This window comes from Triticum aestivum, chromosome 4D, assembly GCF_018294505.1.
Source record: "Triticum aestivum cultivar Chinese Spring chromosome 4D, IWGSC CS RefSeq v2.1, whole genome shotgun sequence".
Lineage (NCBI taxonomy): Eukaryota > Viridiplantae > Streptophyta > Magnoliopsida > Poales > Poaceae > Triticum > Triticum aestivum.
Window position 1 is genome coordinate 116,308,680 of NC_057805.1, and position 21,822 is coordinate 116,330,501.

Genomic DNA, 21,822 nt, shown 5'->3' on the forward strand with positions numbered 1-21,822 from the left:
AGCGTTCCTCGAAGAAAAGTTGCATACTTCTTCAGAAAGTTCAATTGTTCAAATTCCTCAACTGAAGAAAATGGCTGATGGAAAGAAGCCACAGAAAGGAGGAAAGAGGCCTGAAATCAATACTGCCTTTGAAATCCCTGAGGACATTTATGCTGGGTACTGCACACCCCCTGAGGAAGATAAGAATCAGCGCAAGGTGCGCATTCAGAGGATAGAAAGGAGATGGGCAAAAGAGTGGAGGGAGTACAGGTATGTGACTCCAAAATACATGAAGAAATTCGCTGTTACTCCTCCATGATCAAGACCACCATTGGCACCTGGCCAAGAGGCAGATCCCACTAGCATCAAGCGCGGTGAGGATTTTCCTGAAGAATGGGCCAAGCGCCAGGCCAAGCTGGCCAAATAGGCAAAAGATGCAGTGAAGAAATTTAACGAAGACTCCACTGCTGCTGCTGCTGAGGCCTCTGTAAGGCCGAACAAATCCATGGCAAAGAAGCTTGCGCAGAAGCCAAGTGCCTCTTCTTCAATGCCCTCACGGCCAATTTCCTCAGCTAAGCCCTCACAGCCAATTCCTCAAGCCGCTCCTGCTCCTCCAAAGTCCTCAGCTGCTCCGACAAAATCCTCAGCACCTGTGCATCTTTCCACGTGCCAAAGGACTACAGGCATCTCCATTGCCTCAGGAGCTTCAGCTAGTTCCTCAGCTACACCAAATTCTTCAACAGGACCATCTCTGCTGAAGACAAAGACCACTGCTGGACGAGGCTCTCGCCCAAGTCCTCACAAGAGGCAGGTCGCCTTCCAAGTACCGTCTGAAGAAGACGAAGCTGATGATGAAGAACTTGCTGAAATCATCAGAGATAGGCAAGTCAGGGCCGCTAGAGCCAAGGGCACAAATGTGCCACTACTTTTGGATCCAAAGTTGATCCTCGACTATATTGATCTCTGGCACAAGGACCCAAACACTCCTATGCCTGACTTCAAGCTGACTCCTGGTCAAAGTCATATGCTGACTGCCTTCATCCAAGAAGAAAAATGGAAATTTGAGAAGGCCAGACAGCTCAAGAAAGCACAGTACAGGAAGGAAAAATTCCTGAAGAACAACATTGTCTCTATGACAACTGATGAACTTGTAAAGATCCAGTCTGAAATCAAAGTCCTCAGCGATGATTTCAATGCTTACTATGTTGATTGGAAAGGAGCCAAGGTCAGGTTTGTCAAACTGACTAAGATGTTCACCTCAAATGTTGCAGCCCCATCGCAACAAGAAATTCCTCAGGTTGAAGCCTCTGCTCAGCCAACTGAAGAACATGCCAGCACTGCTGATGACAATCAGGCTGCTGAAGAAAATGTGAGTTCCAGGGCTGATGACTGCATTCCAGCCGCTGAAGAAATTGCCAGGGCACCCACTAGTGGTGTGCCTGAAGAAAATGAAGAGGTCAGGGCAACTGCATCAGTTGTGCCTGAAGAAAATCAACCACATTCCTCTGCTCCTCCTGCGCCTACCCCAACTCCAATCCTTCCATCTGCATCAGATGTGAAGAAGACCAAGGCTGCAGAGCATGCAGCAGTGAAGAAAAGGAAAGCATCAGCTCCTTCAGATTCTTCAGCACCGAAGAAGATGAAGAAATTGATAAGCTCATTTGCTCATCCAATTGATGATGTTCCAGTTTCCTCCATGCCATCAAAGGAAATCATCCCTTTTGATGAAGAATATGTGATCCCTAGCAGATCTGATGAAGAACATCCTTCTGCTGCTTCGTCAGAGCAGATGGATGAAGAAATTGAAGTGGATAAAATCCCTTCAACCCCCACAGTTTCCTCGCCTATGCCTCAGTTTACTGCTGAAGAGGCTGGCGTTGAAGAAATTGAAGAAGAAGATGTGGACATTGGTTGTACCACACCAGTGATGAATGATGACTTTTGGGAAAGTCAGGACCCCAATTCTCCACTCTTCACTCCACTACAGCAAATTCCTCAGTCCCCAGCCACTACAGTTCAAATGGGATCTGATGAAGCACATGAAGACATTCCAGCCGCTAGTGCTGAAGAAAATGAAAATGAAGATTTGAAGAACCAGACTGCCACTGAAGAGGAACCAGAAATTCCTCAGCCTGAAGAACCTGAGATTGCGATTCCTGAGGTCATCATGCAACTGACTGACACCCCTCTGCCCAAGCCAAAGGATCCATTCTCAAGGAAGCAAAAATTCAAGGCTGATGCATTCTTTGGCGAGCACGTATTCTTCACTGATTACAACCCTTATGACTCTGCTCGCATAAGGAAAAGGCGTTTCTGGACTGCCAGCCAGGCAAATTTCTATTCCTCAGTGTTGTTCAACAAAGACAAAGTCTTCGATCATGAGCACATTCCTCACGTGGATATGGAATCTCTGCCATGCTTCGGGCCAGTCCTCAGTGTTCTCTACGACGTTGGACTGTTAAATTTCTGCACTGACATATGTGATTGGAATGAAGAGCTAATTCTTCAATTTTATGCAACTCTGCACATCACCGGCAACTCTGAAGACATGAATTCATGGGTGCTGGACTAGATGTCTGAAAACACTCACTACAAAGCACCAGCTACTGAATTGCTTCGTGCTTTGCCTCTCAGTCTGCCCCTTGAAGGTGCTTGTTGCGTCTAAAATGAACCTGAGCTTACCGGTCACTATATGCAAGTGCTGATGAAGCCTTTGAAGCCAGGTCAGGCCCCAAGAACAAAATTCCTTGTGAAGGAATTGTTGTATGTGCCTCGGACTGTCTATCACATTCTGACGAAGACATTGAGTCCTATCAAGGGCCATGACTCGAATGAAGAAGAAGTCATTGGCATCATGAAGAATCTGCTTTTCAATATCATTCATGGCGTTCCCGTCAACTTCCATGATTTCTTCATGAGGACTCTGGCCAATGTCGCTATGTCACCATTTGAGTTGAAGCCTTATGCTCGGTGGATTATGAGATTCATCAGAACAAGGTCTTCACTCAACTACAAAGCTGATACACTGAACCATTGCAGCTACTTGCCCCCGATTGAAGTCATCAAAAGGACATTTTCCTCAGCTGATGAAAAGGGCAAGGCTACGGCTGTAATTGATGAAAGCATTCGTCCATTGGATGGTCAATTTTGCAAGGCTGCATCCTACTCCACCAATGATGACTCTGTCACCCATGACTCTGCTGCAAATGCACCCAAGCAAAATCCTCAAGGCACAGCACCCAGGGTGATGACTGACCGTGAGCTTCTCCTCAGTCTTCACCAGAAGGTTGATCGCAATCATAAATGGGTCAAGCGTCAGTTTGGTTCAATTCTTCACAACATGACTGCTACCCACAATGCAGTGAAGAAAAACCATTACTACCTTCATGAAACCCTCAACCGCACCTGGGCTGTTCTGTCGCACATATATGGTGAAGAAGATCTGAAGAAAATGGGTCTCAAGGAAGATCTTGACTGGGCTGCACCTCCTTCGAAGAAGTACAAGAAGGTCAAGGTTCCTTCCTTGGTGGCCAGCTCATATTCTTCATCACGTGACACTGATGAACATGAAGATTTGGGCGACACTGCGGCAGGCCCTACATCAACAAACGACCCCAACAACGCTGCCGCTCCTTCATCACCTTGATATTCTTCAGGGGCGTTAGTCCTCATTTTCGAACCTTTTGGTCATTTGATGACAAAGGGGGGGAAATTTGAGTTAGTCTTCAAGCGGGTCTATCTTATATGGGCGTTTTTTTTAAGTTACAACTCTCGTTCTTCTGATGACTTTGTTGGATCGAGTTGTAAACTTAAACTCTATGGTGGCCTGATACTTTTGTTGTTTCTTCTGCATGCTTATTCCTGATTAATGTTATTGCGCGCATGCTGAATTACATCAGTCACCATATTTCATCATGCATTTCAAATTCTTCATATATTATGTCAAATGCGTGTATGAATTACAAGATATAGGGGGAGATCTCCATGATTCAACTCTTCAAGTGTGCATTGCTTCAAAAGCAAATTCCTCACTATGCACATCTTCAGGGGGAGTTCTTCTATATCTTGCAATCAAATTCCTCAATATCAATATTTACACTTCATATATTTATCCCCGTTGAAAACTTAACCTATATTGTCATCAATCACCAAAAAGGGGGAGATTGTAAGTGCATCTAGTGCCCCTTAGTGATTTTGGTGTATTGAAGACTTATAGGTTAAGGGACTAATGTGTTTATGAGTGTACACAGGTCTATAAGTCTATGAGGAGTTTGATATTTACAGAGAAAGTCGACCCCTAAAAATGAAGTTCTTCGACTGAAGACTTTGGATTTCTGAAGACTTTCTGAAGACTTTGAAAGTGAAGAAATTGGTGTGACCTTGAAGACTTGGTATTCATCTGAGGAACATGAAGCGTGAAGACTTTTGTTTTCGTAGTTTCATTTTCTCTTTCTTGAGTCAAAGGAAACACCGTACTGTTAAAGGGGGTCGAGGAAATACTAAGGAAAAATTTCCATGTGATGCTCAACTCAAAATCCTACACCTACCAATCCCTTCGAGTGAAGCCATTGGAAATCTCATACAGTTCAGTCATATTCTTCAGTGACAGAGACGAAGTTCTTCTGGTCTCTGAGGAATTTGTTCTGACTGAGGAGTTAGGAATTCGCCAGTGCGGATTGCCTACACAGTGAGGAACATGATAGCCCTAAGGAATTTGATACTCAAATTTCCGACCGTTGCTGTGCTATGCGCCAGCTGTCCCAAAATATCTACCCACCTAACGGTCATATCATTGAAGGGCATTTATGTCTTATCATGACGGGCTGCTCCCTAGGCTATAAATAGCCGCCCCTTACAACCACTAGCTGGTTGGCTGCTCCGAGAGAAACTGACACTTGTCAATTGAGAGCATCCCATCCTCCGAGGAATTTGAGCGAAAATCATCAAGTGAGGAAAACCCAAACCCAAACACCTACAAACCCAAAGTGATTGAGCATCACTGAAGAGATTGATCCTGCGTGGATCCGACGCTTGTTACCTTTGAAGACTGTGCTTCTTCTAGACGGTTAGGCGTCATGGTCTAGAGCATCCAAGAGGAAATTGTGGATCGCCGAGTGACCGAGTTTGTGAAGGTTTGGAAGTCACCTGAAGACTTACCACGAGTGATTGGACGAGGTCTGTGTGACCTTAGTTCAAGGAGAATACGGTGAGGACTGTGTGTCCGGGACTGTGTGTCCTCAGGTTTAAATACCTAGCCGCTCCAACCAGATGTACAACTGAGACAGCAGTTGGAACTGGTCTACCAAATCATTGTCTTCACCAAGCCTACTGGTTCTATTTCCTCAACTCTTTCATTTCCTCATTACTAAGTTGTGCACTTGTTCATATCTGTGTTTGAAGACTTTGACTGAAGACTTTCTCAATTTCCTCAGTTCAATTTCTTAAGTCTGTTTGTCTTCATCCTGTGTTATCATGTGTTTACGCTTTCTGTACTCTGTGCTTGTCTTCATTTCATCATGATGACTATGCTTGTGTTCTGATATGCATACTTTTGAGTACTTATTCCGCTGCAAGTAGTTCTTCGCTAAGGAATTTCCTCACTAGCAAATTCCTCAGTGAAGAATTCATAAAAATCGCCTATTCACCCCCCCCCCCTCTAGTCGATATAACGCACTTACAATATTTATCGCTATCGGCTTCCGCTTGAGGACAAGCGAGGTCTAAGCTTGGGGGAGTTGATACATCCATTTTGCATCATGCTTTTATATCGATATTTATTGCATTATGGGCTGTTATTACACATTATGTCACAATACTTATGCATATTCTCTCTTATTTTACAAGGGTTACATGAAGAGGGAGAATGCCGGCAACTGGAATTCTGGGCTGGAAAAGGAGCAAATATTAGAGACCTATTCTGCACAGCTCCAAAAGTCCTGAAACTTCACGGAAGTCATTTTTGGAATTTATAAAAAATACTGAGTGAAGAAAATACTAGAGGGGGCTCACACCCTGGCCACGAGGGTGGGGGCGCGCCTTACCCCCTTGGGCGCGCCCCTGCCTTGTGGGCCCCCTGGCAGGCCTCCGGTGCTCATCTTCTGCTATACGAAGTCTTTCGTTCGAGGAAAAAAATCATAAGCAACCTTGCGGGATGAAACACCGCCGCCATGAGGCGGAACCTTGGCGGAACCAATCTAGGGCTCCGACAGAGCTATTCTGCGGGGGAAACTTCCCTCCGGGAGGGGGAAATCATCACCAGCGTCATCACCAACGATCCTCTCATCGGGAGGGGGTCAATCTCCATCAACATCTTCACCAGCACCATCTCCTCTCAAACCCTAGTTCATCTCTTGTATCCAATCTTTGTCCCAAAGCCTCAGATTGGTACCTGTGGGTTGCTAGTAGTGTTGATTACTCCTTGTAGTTGATGCTAGTTGGTTTATTTGGTGGAATATTATATGTTCAGATCCATGATGCATATTAATATCCCTCTGATTATGAACATGAATATGATTTTTTAGTAGTTACGTTTGTTCCTGAGGACATGGGAGAAGTCTTGCTATTAGTAGTCATGTGAATTTGGTATTCGTTCGATATTTTGATGAGATGTATGTTGTCTTTCCTCTAGTGGTGTTATGTGAACGTCGACTAAATGACACTTCACCATTGTTTGGGCTTAGAGGAAGGCATTGGGAAGTAATAAGTACATGATGGGTTGCTAGAGTGACAGAAGCTTAAACCCTAGTTTATGCGTTGCTTCGTAAGGGGCTGATTTGGATCCATATGTTTCATGCTATGGTTAGGTTTACCTTAATACTTCTTTTGTAGTTGCGGATGCTTGCAATAGGGGTTAATCATAAGTGGGATGCTTGTCCAAGAAAGGACAGCACCCAAGCACCGGTCCACCCACATATCAAATTATCAAAGTACCGAACGCGAATCATATGAGCGTGATGAAAACTAACTTGACGATAATTCCCATCTGTCCTCGGGAGCGTTTTCCTTCATATAAGAAATTGTCCAGGCTTGTCCTTTGCTACAAAAAGGATTGGGCCACCTTGCTGCACCTTATTTACTTTTGTTACTTGTTACCCGTTACGAATTACCTTATCACAAAACTATCTGTTACCGATAATTTCAGTGCTTGCAGAGAATACCTTACTGAAAACTGCCTATCGTTTCCTTCTGGTCCTCGTTGGGTTCGACACTCTTACTTACCGAAAGGACTACGATAGATCCCCTACACTTGTGGGTCATCAATGTTGCGGTCCGATGAGTGTTGAGGCTCGCGGCGGGTATCGTAATTTTCTGACCTTCCCAGATGATTTGAGCAGATATGGGTATATCTACTTGATGAAACACAAGTCTGGAACATTTGAAAAGGTCAAAGAATTTCAGAGTGAAGTGGAGAATCATCATAACAAGAAAATAAAGTTTCTGTGATCTGACCGCGGAGGCGAATATTTGAGTTACGAGTTTGGACTTCATTTAAAACAATGTGAAATAGTTTCACAACTCACGCCACCCTGAACACCACAGCATGATGGTGTGTCCGAACGTCGTAACCGTACTTTATTAGATATGGTGCGATCTATGATGTCTCTTACCGATTTACCACTATCATTTTGGGGTTATGCATTAGAGACATCTGCATTCACGTTAAATAGGGAACTGTCAAAATCCGTTGAGACAACACCGTATGAACTATGGTTTGGCAAGAAACCTAAGCTGTCATTTCTTAAAGTTTGGGGTTGCAACACTTCCGTCAAAAGGCTTCAGCCTGATAAGCTCGAACCCAAATCGCAGAAGTGCATCTTCATAGGATACCCTAAGAAAACAATTGGTACACCTTCTACCACAGATCCGAAAGGCAAGATCTTTGTTGCCAAGAGTGGAACATTTCTAGAGAAGGAGTTTCTCTCGAAAGAAGTGAGTGGGAGGAAAGTAAAACTTGATGAGGTAATTGTACATTCTCTCGAATTGGAAAGTAGCTCATCATAGAAAACCATTCCCATGACGCCTACACCAACTAGAGAGGATGCTAATGATAATGATCATGAAACTTTAGATCAAGTTACTACAGAACCTCGTAGGTCACCCAGAGCACATTCCGCACCAGAGTGGTACGGTAATCCTGACCTGGAAGTCATGTTATTAGACCATGACGAACCTACGAACTATGAGGAGGCAATGATGAGCCCAGATTCCGATAAATGGCTTGAGGCCACGAAATCTAAGATAGGATCCATGTACGAGAACAAAGTATGGACTTTGATTGACTTGCTCGATGATCGGCGAGCCATTGAGAATAAATGGATCTTCAAGAGGAAGACGGGCGCTGATGGTAGTGTTACTATCTACAAAGCTCGACTTGTCGCAAAAGGTTTTCGACAAGTTCAAAGTTTTGACTACGATGAGATTTTCTCACTCATAGCAATGCTTAAGTCTGTCCGAATCATGTTAGCAATTGCCGCATTTTATGAAATCTGGCAAATGGATGTCAAAACTGCATTCCTTAATGGATTTCTTAAAGAAGAGTTGTATATGATGCAACCAAAAGATTTTGTTGATCCTAAAGGTGCTAACAAAGTGTGCAAACTCCAGCAATCCATCTATGGACTGGTGCAAGCATCTCGGAGTCGGAGTATATGCTTTGATAAGTTGACCAAAGCATATAATTTTATACAGACTTGCGGTGAAGCCTGTATTTACAAGAAAGTGAGTGGGAGCACTACAGCCTTTTTGATAAGTATATGTGAATGACATATTGTTGATCGGAAATGATGTAGAATTTTTCTGGAAAGCATAAAGGAGTGTTTGAAAGGAGTTTTTCAAAGAAAGGCCTCGGTGTAGCTGCATACATATTGGACATCAAGATCTATAGAGATAGATCAAGACGCTTGATAAGACTTTCGATGAGTATATACCTTGATAAGCTTTTGAAGGAGTTCAAAATGGATCAGTCAAAGAAGGAGTTCTAGCCTGAGTTGTAAGGTATGAAGTTGAGTAAGACTCAAAACCCGACCATGGTAGAAGATAGAAAGAGAATGAAAGTCATTCCCTATGCCTCAGTCATAGGTTATATAAAGTATGTCGTGCTGTATACCAGATCTATTGTGTTCCTTGCCATGAGTTTGGCAAGGGGATACAATAGTGATCCAGGAGTAGATCACTGGACAGCGATCAAAATTATCCTTAGGTACCTAAAGAGGACTAAGGAAATGTTTCTCGGTTATAGAAGTGACAAAGAGTTCTTCGTAAAGGGTTACGTCGGTGCAAGCTATGACACTGATCCACATGACTCCGAGTCTCAATCTGGATACATATTGAAAGTGGGAGCAATTAGCTAGAGTAGCACCATGCAGAGCATTGTAGACATAGAAATTTGCAAAATACATGCGGATCTGAATGTAGCAGACCCGTTGACTAAACCTCTCTCACAAGCAAAACATCATCATACCCTAGTACTCTTTGGGTGTTAATCACACGGCGATGTGAACTAGATTACTGACTCTAGTAAACCCTTTGGGTGTTAGTCACATGGCGATGTGAACTATGGGTTTTAATCACATGGTGATGTGAACTATTAGTGTTAAATCACATGTCAATGTGAACTAGATTATTGACTCTAGTGCAAGTGGGAGACTGAAGGAAATATGCCCTAGAGGCAACAATAAAGTTGTTATTGTATATTTCCTTATATCATGATAAATGTTTATTATTCATGCTAGAATTGTATTAACCGGAAACTTGATACATGTGTGGATACATAGACAAAACACTGTGTCCCTAGTAAGCCTCTACTAGACTAGCTCGTTAATCAAAGATGGTTAAGTTTCCTAACCATAGACATGTGTTGTCATTTGATGAACGGGATCACATCATTAGGAGAATGATGTGATGGACAAGACCCATCCGTTAGCATAGCATATTGATCGTTCAGTTTTATTGCTATTGCTTTCTTCATGTCAAATACATATTCCTTCGACTATGAGATTATGCAACTCCGAATACCGGAGGAATGGCTTGTGTGCTATCAAACGTCACAACGTAACTGGGTGATTATAAACATGCTCTACAGGTATCTCCGAAGGTGTTTTTTGGGTTGGCATAGATCGAGATTAGGATTTGTCACACCGAGTATCGGGGAGGTATCTCTGGGCCCTCTCGGTAATATACATCATAAGAAGCCTTGCAAGCAATGTGACTAATGAGTTAGTTGCAGGATGATGTATTATGGAACGAGTAAAGAGACTTGCCGGTAACGAGATTGAACTAGGTATGAAGATACCAACGATCGAATCTCGGGCAAGTAACATACCGATGACAAAGGGAATAACGTATGTTGTCATTACGGTACTACCGATAAAGATCTTCGTAGAATATGTAGGAGCCAATATGAGCATCCAGGTTACGCTAGTGGTTTTTGACCGGAGAGGTGTCTCGGTCATGTCTACATAGTTCTCAAACCCGTAGGGTCCGCACGCTTAACGTTTGATGACGATTTGTTATTATATGAGTTATGTGATTTGGTGACCGAATGTTGTTCGGAGTCCCGGATGAGATCATGGACATGACGAGGAGTCTCGAAATGGTCGAGAGGTAAAGATTGATATATTGGACGATAATATTCGGACACCGGAAGTGTTCCAGGAAGCACCGGGTACTTATCGGGCCACCGGAAGGGGTTCCGCGCATCCCCGGCAAAAGATATGGGCCTTATGGGCCAAGAGGGGAAACACACCTGCCACAAAGGGGCTGGTGCACCCCCCCCCCCCATATGGGCTGGCCAAATTGGAGAAGGAAAGGGGAAGGAGGAAATGAAAAAGGGAATAGGATTCCCCCTTCCCCTCTTCCCTTCCTACTCCGAATAGGAATAGGAAAGGGGGGAGGCCGAATTGGGAGGTGCCCAAGTAGGATTCCTCCTACTTGGGGCGCCCCCTTGGCTGCCTCTCCTCCCCTCCAACCTATATATATGAGGAGGGGCACCGCTAGAACACACACCAACGATTGTTAGTCGTGTGCGGCGCGCCCCTCCACAGTTTACGCCTCCGGTCATATCTTCGTAGTGCTTAGGCGAAGCCCTGCGAGGATCACTTCACCATCACCGTCACCACGCCGTCGTGCTGGCGGAACTCTCTCTTGACACTTTGCTGGATCAAGAGTTCGAGGGACGTCATCGAGCTGAACGTGTGCAGAACTCGGAGGTGGCGTACATTCGGTGCTTGACCGGGCGGAACGAGAAGAAGTTCGACTACATCAACCGCGTTTTCAAACGCTTCCGCTTTCGGTCTATGAGGGTACGTGGACACACTCCCCCCCCCCTCGTTGCTATGCATCTCCTAGATAGATCTTGCATGGACGTAGGAAAATTTTGAAACTGCATGCTACGTTCCCCAACAATTCAGACACTGGAAGTGTTCTGGGGGGGGTACAAAGTACATATCGGGTCAACGAAAGGGGTTCTGGGCACCCCCCCCCCCCGGGGCAACTATATGTGCCTAATGGGCCAAGAGGGGGACAGATCAGCCCCTAAGGGGCTTGTGCGCCCCATGTAGGCCGAATTAGGAGGGGAAGGAAAGAGGGGAAGAGAGAAAGGAAGGGGAGGGACTCGGCCTCCCCCTTCCTTCCCTCCTCCCTCCTCCTTCCTTCCCCCTCTAGAAGACTATGGAAAGGGGGGAGGCCGAATTGAGAGGCGCCCAAGTAGGATTCCTCCTACTTGGGGCGTCCCCTTGGCTACCTCTCCTCCCGTCCAACCTATATATATATAGACACACACGCACACACACACACACACACATCTGGGCTATTCTGTTTCGCGTAACAGAATATTATTCTGTTACCCTATTTGAACTGATGGTTTCACGCGGTTGTACCAATAATTTTCATCTCGTCGAACTGATCGTCTTTTCGTCGGAATGGGGCGTGTAATATATCGTTGGAAAGCTCTTGACATCTACATTACAAATATATAGGAATATTTTGCAAAATCATCACGGTTTAAGAGTAGTTTTGAAAAAAATGTTTTTCTTTTCTAAACCGAAAACGTGAATCGTATTTTGGACTCAATTTTCAAACGGTTTGTCGGAATTAAGCAAATAAGATGGCGTTGGAAAGATGGTAAAAATCCGCATCTTCCATATATATACTGTTTTTTCAAATTATATACAATTTAAAAGTAATTTGAAAAAGGTGAAATTCTGGGCGAAATGTATTTTCGTGTTTTTTTGCAAACGGTTTGTCGGATTGATGCAAATGATACGACATTGGAAAGCTATGGAAAATGCGCAACTATTTCATATAGAAATGTTTTTCTAATTCCTTACGGTTTAAAAACAAATTCGAATACGGTCAAATTTGATTTTGAACGCGGTTTTTTAAAAAAAAATTGTCGAAATGGGGCAAATAATATACCGTTGGATAGCTATCAAAAATGCGAAACTTAGTCATGTTGAACGTTTTCTCAAATTTGCAATCGTTGATGAGTAATTTTGAATACGGTGAGACACGTCGTCATGTTTTTCCGTCAAAAAAAGAAGAGTACTTATACTGTACTATGTATGTGTTCGTACTGATATATTTTTCACAGAGTAACTTTGAAAGGTTCCAAAAAAAGAATACCTGAACGGATGTCCATATGGATTTGTATTGAGCGTGTTTTCATAGACTATATTTTTACTCTGTTTTTTCGGTATGGTTTTCCTCGTGACGTTTCAATGATACATGATATCATAGTCACCGAACTTGCATGGTTTATATGTTGAACTAAATCATATTTTTTTGAAAAGAAAATTTTCATGTGTTTATACTTTTTTTGCAACAATGTGTTGGACTATGTTTGTACTGATTTATGTGTGTGTTTGTATCGATATATTTTTCATAGAGTAGTTTTGAATGGTTCTGAAAAAATAGTACTTGAACTGATGCCCATATAGATTTGTACTAAGCGTGTTTTCACAAACTAGATTTTACTGTTTATCTTTGATATGGTTTTCCTCGGTTTACGGTATCATAGTCCTCGAACTTGCATGGTATATACTATTGAGCTGAATGATATTTTCTCATAAAGAAAAGAGAGAGAAAATCATGTGTTTCTTTTTGCAACGATGGTTTGGAGTTCTCTCGTCTCAACTACTGTTTTCCATTAACATAGGTTTATCATTTGATAAAAAAAGTTCTTACTAAACAAAATGTTTTGAAATTTTTCACTGACAACACATGAACTTCTGAGTTCTCCCGATCATACAATATAATACATAGAATAGATCATAATAACATTTATCACAAAAAGAAGTGTTGAGCGGTCACTGCTCCATGTATCATCTTCAACTAATGGAAGTATGTCTACACCATCTCATGAAGATAGTGTGTCCATTGCCCAATGCTTCACTGATCCTTTTGTAAAATCAGCATCTTCATCAACCTGTCACACAACATAGTAAATAGTGTGAGCACAAAATAATACAAGTGAATAGATTATTTCAACTTATATGACTAGATTATTTGAACTACCTCAGGGTTGATCATGAACTTATAGAAGTAAAAAAAAGATTGTAATTTTAAATGTGTTTTCTCATCCGAATTGACGGTGTCATCATCACTGAACTTGCATAGTTTATATAGTTTCACTGACTGAATTTCTTCCCGAGAAAAGTTTGTGTTTTGAACTTATATGCTAGTGACACATTTTTAGTAATGATGGAAGAGCTTGAACAATCCGTAGATAGGAGAATTAAGTTTTGAAAAGAATTTTGTTATGATGTATTTAACTAAAACCACATCAACTTTTTCAGAACAGTGGTTATAGTACAGTACAGGAGGAATTTAGTTGAATGTTTTTCAATTTTAATGAACTTGCAGTTCTCTCAATTCTTAGCTTCAGCTAATGAACTTGCAGTACAGCAGGACATACAAGCATAATGGAAATCTGCAGAACTAACATGGTGTATCCTGATACATAGTACTGATGCTTTGGGAATTTTCGAACTGAGAAAAGAAGTGCAGGCGGCTCGAGCGTCAAGAGCAGAAGAACATGGGCTCACCGAGGAAGGAGGTAGACAGATGACAACAACATCAGTTCAAGATCGAGACAGTGGCGGGAGAAGGGCCTTTTGAGGCCCGGCTCGCCGACATGCTTCAGTTCGGGCTGGATTCATCAAAGATGTCAAGATTATAAGCACTATAAGAAGAACCAAGATTGAGAGAATACACTGAGCACCATGTCTAATTCTTATGTTAGTGGTTGGTCCAATAAAATTACGAGGTCAATGCTTCCATAGAAGTAACAAGATGCAAGCTTAGTTCTTAGGTTACAAATTTCTAAATACTAGTACTGCTACCAACATTTACAAATACTAGTGAACTTGAACTTGTGGTCTATCGAGATCTGAACTGATTGTGTTACAAGCACTGACACAAAATCTAATGAAGTTGGTATATGTACATGTTAGAAAGATAATCAAGTTCAGGTATATTAATTGGGAGAAGTTCAAAAAGAAACTTTTAAAACATTTGTATTAAAAAGATGTGTACTACATAACATCTGGTGAGGAGGACCAGACTATTGAGAAACTAAGTACTTTTAACTTGTTCTAATCTAGAGTAGCCTGGAAAGAAACAACATATGTGATGCATTAGTTCATGCACTAATACATCATTAGTTCATAACCAAAAGTATGGATGTCACGTCCTGGAAACCATTGCAATTGGCATGGGGATGCTTCCATATGCACCTTCGATCATGCACCAAGACATTTCATTTTATGTTTTTTTACAGTAGAACAAATACTAATTTTTATGCCAAGTAAGTTCAAACAGAACAGAAGTGGAGGTTCATTTGTAAGAATAGGAAAGAACACGTGCTTCTTTTGATCCATATAGGCATAACACCTGTTGTGCTACAGGAAGAACATGGAAACAAGGAGGAAATTAGACTTGCAGTTGTTAAGTAGGTGAACTAAAAAGCATACAAAACATACACTGAAGAGCGGGATCCGGACGGTGACGTTGCAGCGGGCCATCTCCACACACACGGCCACACCCCACCGTGCCCCAATCTCCACCTCGCCGAACTGAATGAAGTTTATAAATTGAACCGAACTGAAAGAAGAATTTGGACATCATGTATACATCAAGAAATAAACTTGAACAGTGCCAACTACTAAACAAAAAGTTTGGTATATTGAGATTAGAGATTGTATATTGGTGAACTTTTTCTCCCTACAGAATCGTTAATCAAATAGATTTACTGTTCGCGAGGTTTTATCAACATGATAAGTAGTAGCAGTACTACTCTAGGTGGCAAAGTAGTAGCGGCACAAGTTTCTGTGTTAGGTTTGAACTGATGGCATACCTGTAAGTAAACCAAGGATCTCATAATGCTGCCCTGGAAGATCAAAGCCAGTAAGTTACCAAGGCTGAGGATTCGTTTTGGTGCTGTTATGGTACTGTTACGCAAACATTTCTTTATTTCAGAACTGGCAATAGAATTATGATTGTCTATTTGAGAATCGGATTCAAAACTGGCAATCTATATATCTGGAAAGAAAGGCAACACAACAAGAATGCTTGATTATGTAAAAAAATTGCAACGGAGACCACTATTGGAACTCATGTACCCTGTACAAGTTCGGTTCTGAAAATAAAACTAACAGTACAAGAAATAAATAATGAGAGTGCGGCTCTTGAAAATGATGTGATAATTCAATGCTAGGGTAGCAAAAAAATAAAACATTACACAGCATCTACGACTAATGGTAGTACAAAATGGTTCTTTTTTGCACATTTTTTCTGGGTTAAGTTCCTATGGCCAGTAGCTATCAAGGATTCAAGTGGACTCTCAGTAAAAGTAATTTTGTACTCCTCATGTAGAAATACCTGGACTTAGTGTCACATGTGTTCTTTGTCATCCAAAACACAACAACGTTTCTCTATGCTACTCTCTCTAAGCTACTGAATGTCAATACAACATTTTGTTTTTTGAGTAACACATTCATCAAAATATTTACTGCCTACGAGATGAGAGATGATATGAGAGAGCAATATTACTGCCTACAAGAGAGAGGTTCTTCCTTCTTCCCTCAGGTCTGAAGCAAGAGCAGCGCTAGTTCAATACAAAATAAAATGGCAGTTCGAACGCAGGGCATGAAAATCTTCACTGTCGGGAGATGGAGAGGAAAGATTTCGAGTAGGGCGTACCTCACGATGACTAGGAAGGAGGCGTTGGGACATTGAACGGCCTCTGGCGGCGGTGTTATACGGACAGTGAATGGACTGTGGTGCCTAAGTTTATCTAGTAACTCATCATTAGTCTGCAAGAAACTCACAAGTTATACTGTTTCATAGACGACCTTTCTTTGAACTCCCATGGTAGTAATACATGGACTTTTCTGACAACATGAATGTAGGGTAGTGATACATGTAGTAAATAGATTTGCGATTTACCTAGCAACTGTTGAATCTATCATTTATTTCATGGTGAAAGGAGAAGCTTGCATGCTAATTCGGTCAGCTAGGCCACAGGGCATTGGACTCATGCATTTTTACAGTATTGGGTGGAGCTGAATAAACACATAAATAAACTATTAATCTTCTTTATGAACGTTTGCATGATAATTATCTCATAGAGGCAATGTCATTTACCTGTAGTGTGAAATTGCTGCCTGTATTGCTGGGCAGTGCAACCTCAGTCACAATTAGCACACGCTTGATGGTTTCATGGTAGGGAATGACAAGCTACAGCGAGATCAATCAGAGAGGGAGATGTATCAGACAACAGCATGCATGGAAGCGCACGGGGGTGGCATGTACTCACCTCCTTGAGTGACCGACGGCCGAGCAAGCAGTTGGACTATCGAACTAGATGTCCTCGACCCTGTGGCTCCCCCTGCAGGCTCCATTATTTGCTGTTGAAGCCGAAGCCATGGCGTTGGAGCTTGGCGCGTCCAAGACGTCGACATTGAACGGCCTGAGGTGGCGGCGATGAACTTCCTGTACGCGCAGCATCGTTGCCCCATCGGGATGGAGGCGGAGTGGTGGCGGGGAAGCATCACCGACTGCGAGAGGGCGGCGCACGAGATCTCGCAGCAGGATGAAGGAGGAGTGCCGGGATGGCGTGGATCTGCACGATGGAGGTAGGTGGCCGGCGCAGGGGAAGGAGGAGGGCGGCGCGTGGTGGAGGCAGACGGCCGACGCCGGGGAAGGAGGAGGGCGGCGCATGGTGGAGGGAGGCGACCGGCACCGGGGAAGGACGAGCGGCGCGTAGTGGAGGGAGGCGGCCAGCACCGAGGAAGGAGGAGGGCGGCGCGTGGTGGAGGGCGGCGACCGGCGTCGGGGAAGGAGGACGGCGGCGCGTGGTGGAGGGAGGCGGCCGGCGTCGGGGAAGGAGGAGGGCGGCGCGCAGTGTAGAGAGGCCGCCGACATGGGGAACGAAGCGGCGGTGGTGGTGGGCATGGGTTAGTGGGTCGTGCGGGGTGGGGTTGTTTTTCTTTTTCTCCTTTTCAACCACACCGGTGCGGGCTTTTTGGCTGGACTTGTGAAATTTTGTGACGCGCACATATATGGCCGAGGGGTAACAGAATATAGAATAGTCCAGTCCTACATATGAGGGGGGGCACCACTAGAACACACACCAACATTTGTTAGCCGCGTGCCTCCCTTCACAGATTACACCCTCGGTCATATTCTCGCGGTGCTTAGGCGAAGCCCTGCGCAGATCACTTCACCATCACCGTCACCACGCCGTCATGCTGACGGAACTCATCTACTTCATCGACACTTTGTTGGATCAAGAGGTCGAGGGACGTCATCAAGTTGAACGTGTGTAGAACTCGGAGGTGTCGTATGTTCGGTACTTGATCGGTCGGAACGAGAAGAAGTTTGACTACATCAACCGCGTTGTTCAACGCTTCCGCTTTCGGTCTACGAGGTTACGTAGACACACTCTCCTCCTCTTGTTGCTATACATGTCCTAGATAGATCTTGCGTGAGCGTAGGATTTTTTTTAAAAATTGCATGCTATGTTCCCCAACAGTGGCATCTGAGCCAGGTCTATGCGTAGATGATATGCACGAGTAGAACACAAAGAGTTGTGGGCGGCGATAGTCATACTGCTTACCACCAACGTCTTATTTTGATTCTTCAGTATTGTTGGATGAAGTGGCCCAGACCAACCTTACATGACCACGTTCATGAGACCGGTTCCACCGAAAGACATGCAACTAGTTTTGCATAAAGGTGGCTGGCGGGTGTCTGTTTCTCCAACTTTAGTTGAATCGAATTTGACTTTGGACAGTCCTTGTTGAAGGTTAAAACAGCAAACTTGACGAAACACCGTTGTGGTTTTGATGCATAGGTAAGAACGGTTCTTGCTAGAAGCCCGTAGCAGCCACGTAAAACTTGCAACAACAAAGTAGAGGACGTCTAACTTGTTTTTGCAGGGCATGTTGCGATGTGATATGGTCAAGACATGATGTGATATATGTTATTGTATGAGATGATCATGTTTTGTAAAAGTTACTGGCAACCGGCAGGAGCCTTATGGTTGTCTCTTTATTGTATGGAATGCAAATGCCATGTAATTGCTTTACTTTATCACTATGCGTTAGCGATCATTGTAGAAGCAATAGTTGGCAAGACGACCACGACGCTATGGAGATCAGGGTGTCAAGCCAGTGACGATGGAGATCATGACGATGCTTTGGAGATGGAGATCAAAAGCAAAAAATGATGGCCATATCATGTCACATATTTCGATTTCATGTGATGTTTATATTTTATGCATCTTATTTTGCTTAGTACGGCGGTAGCATTATAAGATGAACCCTTAACTAAAATTTCAAGGTATAAGTGTTCTCCCCGAGTATGCACTGTTGCGATAGTTTGTCGTGTTGAGACACCACGTGATGATCGTGTGTGATAGACTCTATGTTCACATACAACGGGTGCAAGACAGTTTTGCACATGTGAAATACTCGGGTTAAACTTGATGAGCCTGGCATGTACAAACATGGCCTCGGAACACTGGAGACCGAAAGGTCGAACGTGAATCATATAGTAGATATGATCAACATAGAGATGTTCACCATTGATGACTACTCCATCTCACGTGATGATCGGACATGGTTTAATTGATTTGGATCATGTATCATTTAGATGACTTGAGGGATGTCTATCTAAGTGGGAGTTCTTAAGTAATTTGATTAATTGAACATAAATTTATCATGTACTTAGTCCTGATAGTATTTGCAAATTATGTTGTAGATCAATGGCTTGCGTTGTAGCTCCACTATTTTTGATATGTTCCTAGAGAAAAATAATTTGAAAGATGTTAGTAGATATGATGCAGACTGGGCCCGTGGTCTGAGAATTATCCTCATTGCTGCACAGAAGAATTATGTCCTTGATGCACTGCTAGGTGACAGACCTATTGCAGGTGCAGATGCAGACGTTATGAACGTTTGACAAACTCGGTATGATGACTACTTGATAGTTTAGTGCACCATGATTTACGGCTTAGAACCGGGACTTCAAAAACGTTTTGAATGCCACGGAGCATATGAGATGTTCCAAGAGCTGAAATTGGTATTTCAGACTCATGCCCGAGTCAAGATGAATGAGACCTCTGACAAGTACTTTGCCTACAAGATGGAGGAGAATAGCTCAACCAGTGAGCATGTGCTCAGAATGTCTGAGTATCACAATCGCTTGAATCAAGTGGGATTTAATCTTCCAGATAAGATAGTGATTGACAGAGTTCTCTAGTCGCTATCACCAAGTTACTGAAACTTCATGATGAACTATAATATGCAATGGATGGCGAAAACGATTCCCGAACTCTTCGTGATGCTGAAATCGACGAAGGTAGAAATCAAGAAAGAGCATCAAGCGTTGATGGTTAACAAGACCACTAGTTTCAAGAAAAAGGAAAGGAAGGGAACTTCAAGAAGAATGGCAAGCAAGTTGCCACTCCCGTGAAGAAGTCCAAAGCTAGACCCAATCCTGAAACTAAGTTCTTCTACTCCAAAGGAAATGGTCACTGGAAGCGGAACTACCCCAAATACTTGGAGGATAAGAAGGATAGCAAAGTGAACAACGGTATATTTATATACATGTTATTGATGTGTATTTTACTAGTGTTCATAGTAACCCCAGGGTATTTGATACCAGTTCAGTTGCTAAGATTAGTAACTCGAAACAGGAGTTACAAAATGAACAGAGACTAGTTAAGGGCGAGGTGACGATGTGTGTTGGAAAAGATTCCAAGGTTGATAAGATCACCATCACACACTCCCTCTACCTTCGGGATTAGTGTTGGACCTAAATAAATGTTATTTGGTGTTTGTGTTGAGCATGAATATGATTGGATCATGTTTATTGCGATACAGTTATTCATTTAAGTCAGAGAATAATTGTTGTTCTGTTTACATGAATAAAACCCTCTATGGTCATACACCCAATGTAAATGGTTTATTGAATCTCGATCGTAGTGATACACATATTCATAATTTTGATGCCAAAAGATGCAAAGTTGATAATGATAGTGCAACATATTTGTGGCACTGCCGTTTAGGTCATATTGGTGTAAAGCGCATGAAGAAACTCCATGAAGATGGGCTTTTGGAATCACTTGATTATGAATCATTTGATACTTGCGAACCATGCCTCATGGGCAAGATGACTAACACTCCGTTCTCTGGAACAATGGCGCGAGCTAATGACTTATTGGAAATAATACGTACCGATGTATGCGGTCCGATGAGTGTTGAAGCTCACGGCAGGTATCGTTATTTTCTGACCTTCACAAATGATTTAAGCAGATATGGGTATATCTACTTAATGAAAAACAAGTCTGAAACATTTGAAAAGTTCAAAGAACTTCAGAGTGAAGTGGAGAATCATCGTAACAAGAAAAAATAAAGTTTCTACGATCTGATCGCGGAGGCGAATATTTGAGTTACAAGTTTGGCCTTCATTTAAAACAATGTGGAATAGTTTCACAACTCACGCCACCTGGAACACCACAGCGTAATGGTGTGTCCGAACGTCGTAACGGTAATTTATTAGATATGGTGCGATCTATGATGTCTCTTACCGATTTATCACTATTGTTGTGGGGTTATGCATTAGAGACAGTTGCATTCACGTTAAATAGGGCACCGTCTAAATCTGTTGAGACGACACCGTATGAACTATGGTTTGGCAAGAAACCTAAGCTGTCGTTTCTTAAAGTTTGGGGTTGCGATGCTTATGTGAAAAGCTTCAGCCTGATAAGATCGAACCCAAATTGGAGAAGTGCGTCTTCACTGGATACCCAAAAGAAACTGTTGGGTACACCTTCTACCATAGATCCGAAGGCAAGATCTTTGTTGCTACGAATGGATCCTTTCTAGAGAAGGAATTTCTCTTGAAAAAGTGAGTGGGAGGAAAGTAGAACTTGATGAAGTAAATGTACCTTCTCTCGAATTAGAAAGTAGCTCATCACCGAAAACCGTTCTCGTGATGCCTGCACCAACTAGAGAGTAAGCTAATGATAATGATCATGAAACTTCAGATCAAGTTACTACCAAACCTCATTGGTCAACCAGAGCACGTTCCGCACCAGAGTGGTATGGTAATCCTGTTCTAGAAATCATGTTACTAGACCATGATGAACCTACGAACTATGAAGAAGCGATGATGAGCCCAGATTCCGATAAATGGCTTGAGGCCATGAAATCTGAGATAGGGTCCATGTATGAGAACAAAGTGTGGACTTTGGTTGACTTGCTCGATGATCGGCAAGCCATTGAGAATAAATGGATCTTCAAGAGGAAGACAGACACTAATGGTAGTTTTACTATCTAC

The 21,822-nt window shown here is 42.9% G+C and overlaps 1 long non-coding RNA gene across 7 annotated transcripts; it reads right to left on the reverse strand.

Moving 5' to 3' along the window:
- Positions 1-13,140: 13,140 nt before the first annotated feature.
- On the reverse strand, positions 13,141-17,483 carry LOC123096655 (uncharacterized). Of its 7 annotated transcripts, none has more exons than XR_006446686.1 (6): positions 16,793-17,482; positions 16,621-16,713; positions 15,332-16,538; positions 14,958-15,078; positions 14,022-14,876; positions 13,141-13,402 (listed from the first exon to the last, which is right to left on the reverse strand). It is a non-coding gene; the product is annotated as an uncharacterized lncRNA (long non-coding RNA). The 7 variants fall into 7 exon arrangements; XR_006446682.1 differs by having other exon boundaries at positions 14,022-14,125; positions 16,793-17,481; XR_006446683.1 differs by having other exon boundaries at positions 14,022-16,289; positions 16,423-16,538; positions 16,793-17,483.
- Positions 17,484-21,822: the final 4,339 nt, after the last annotated feature.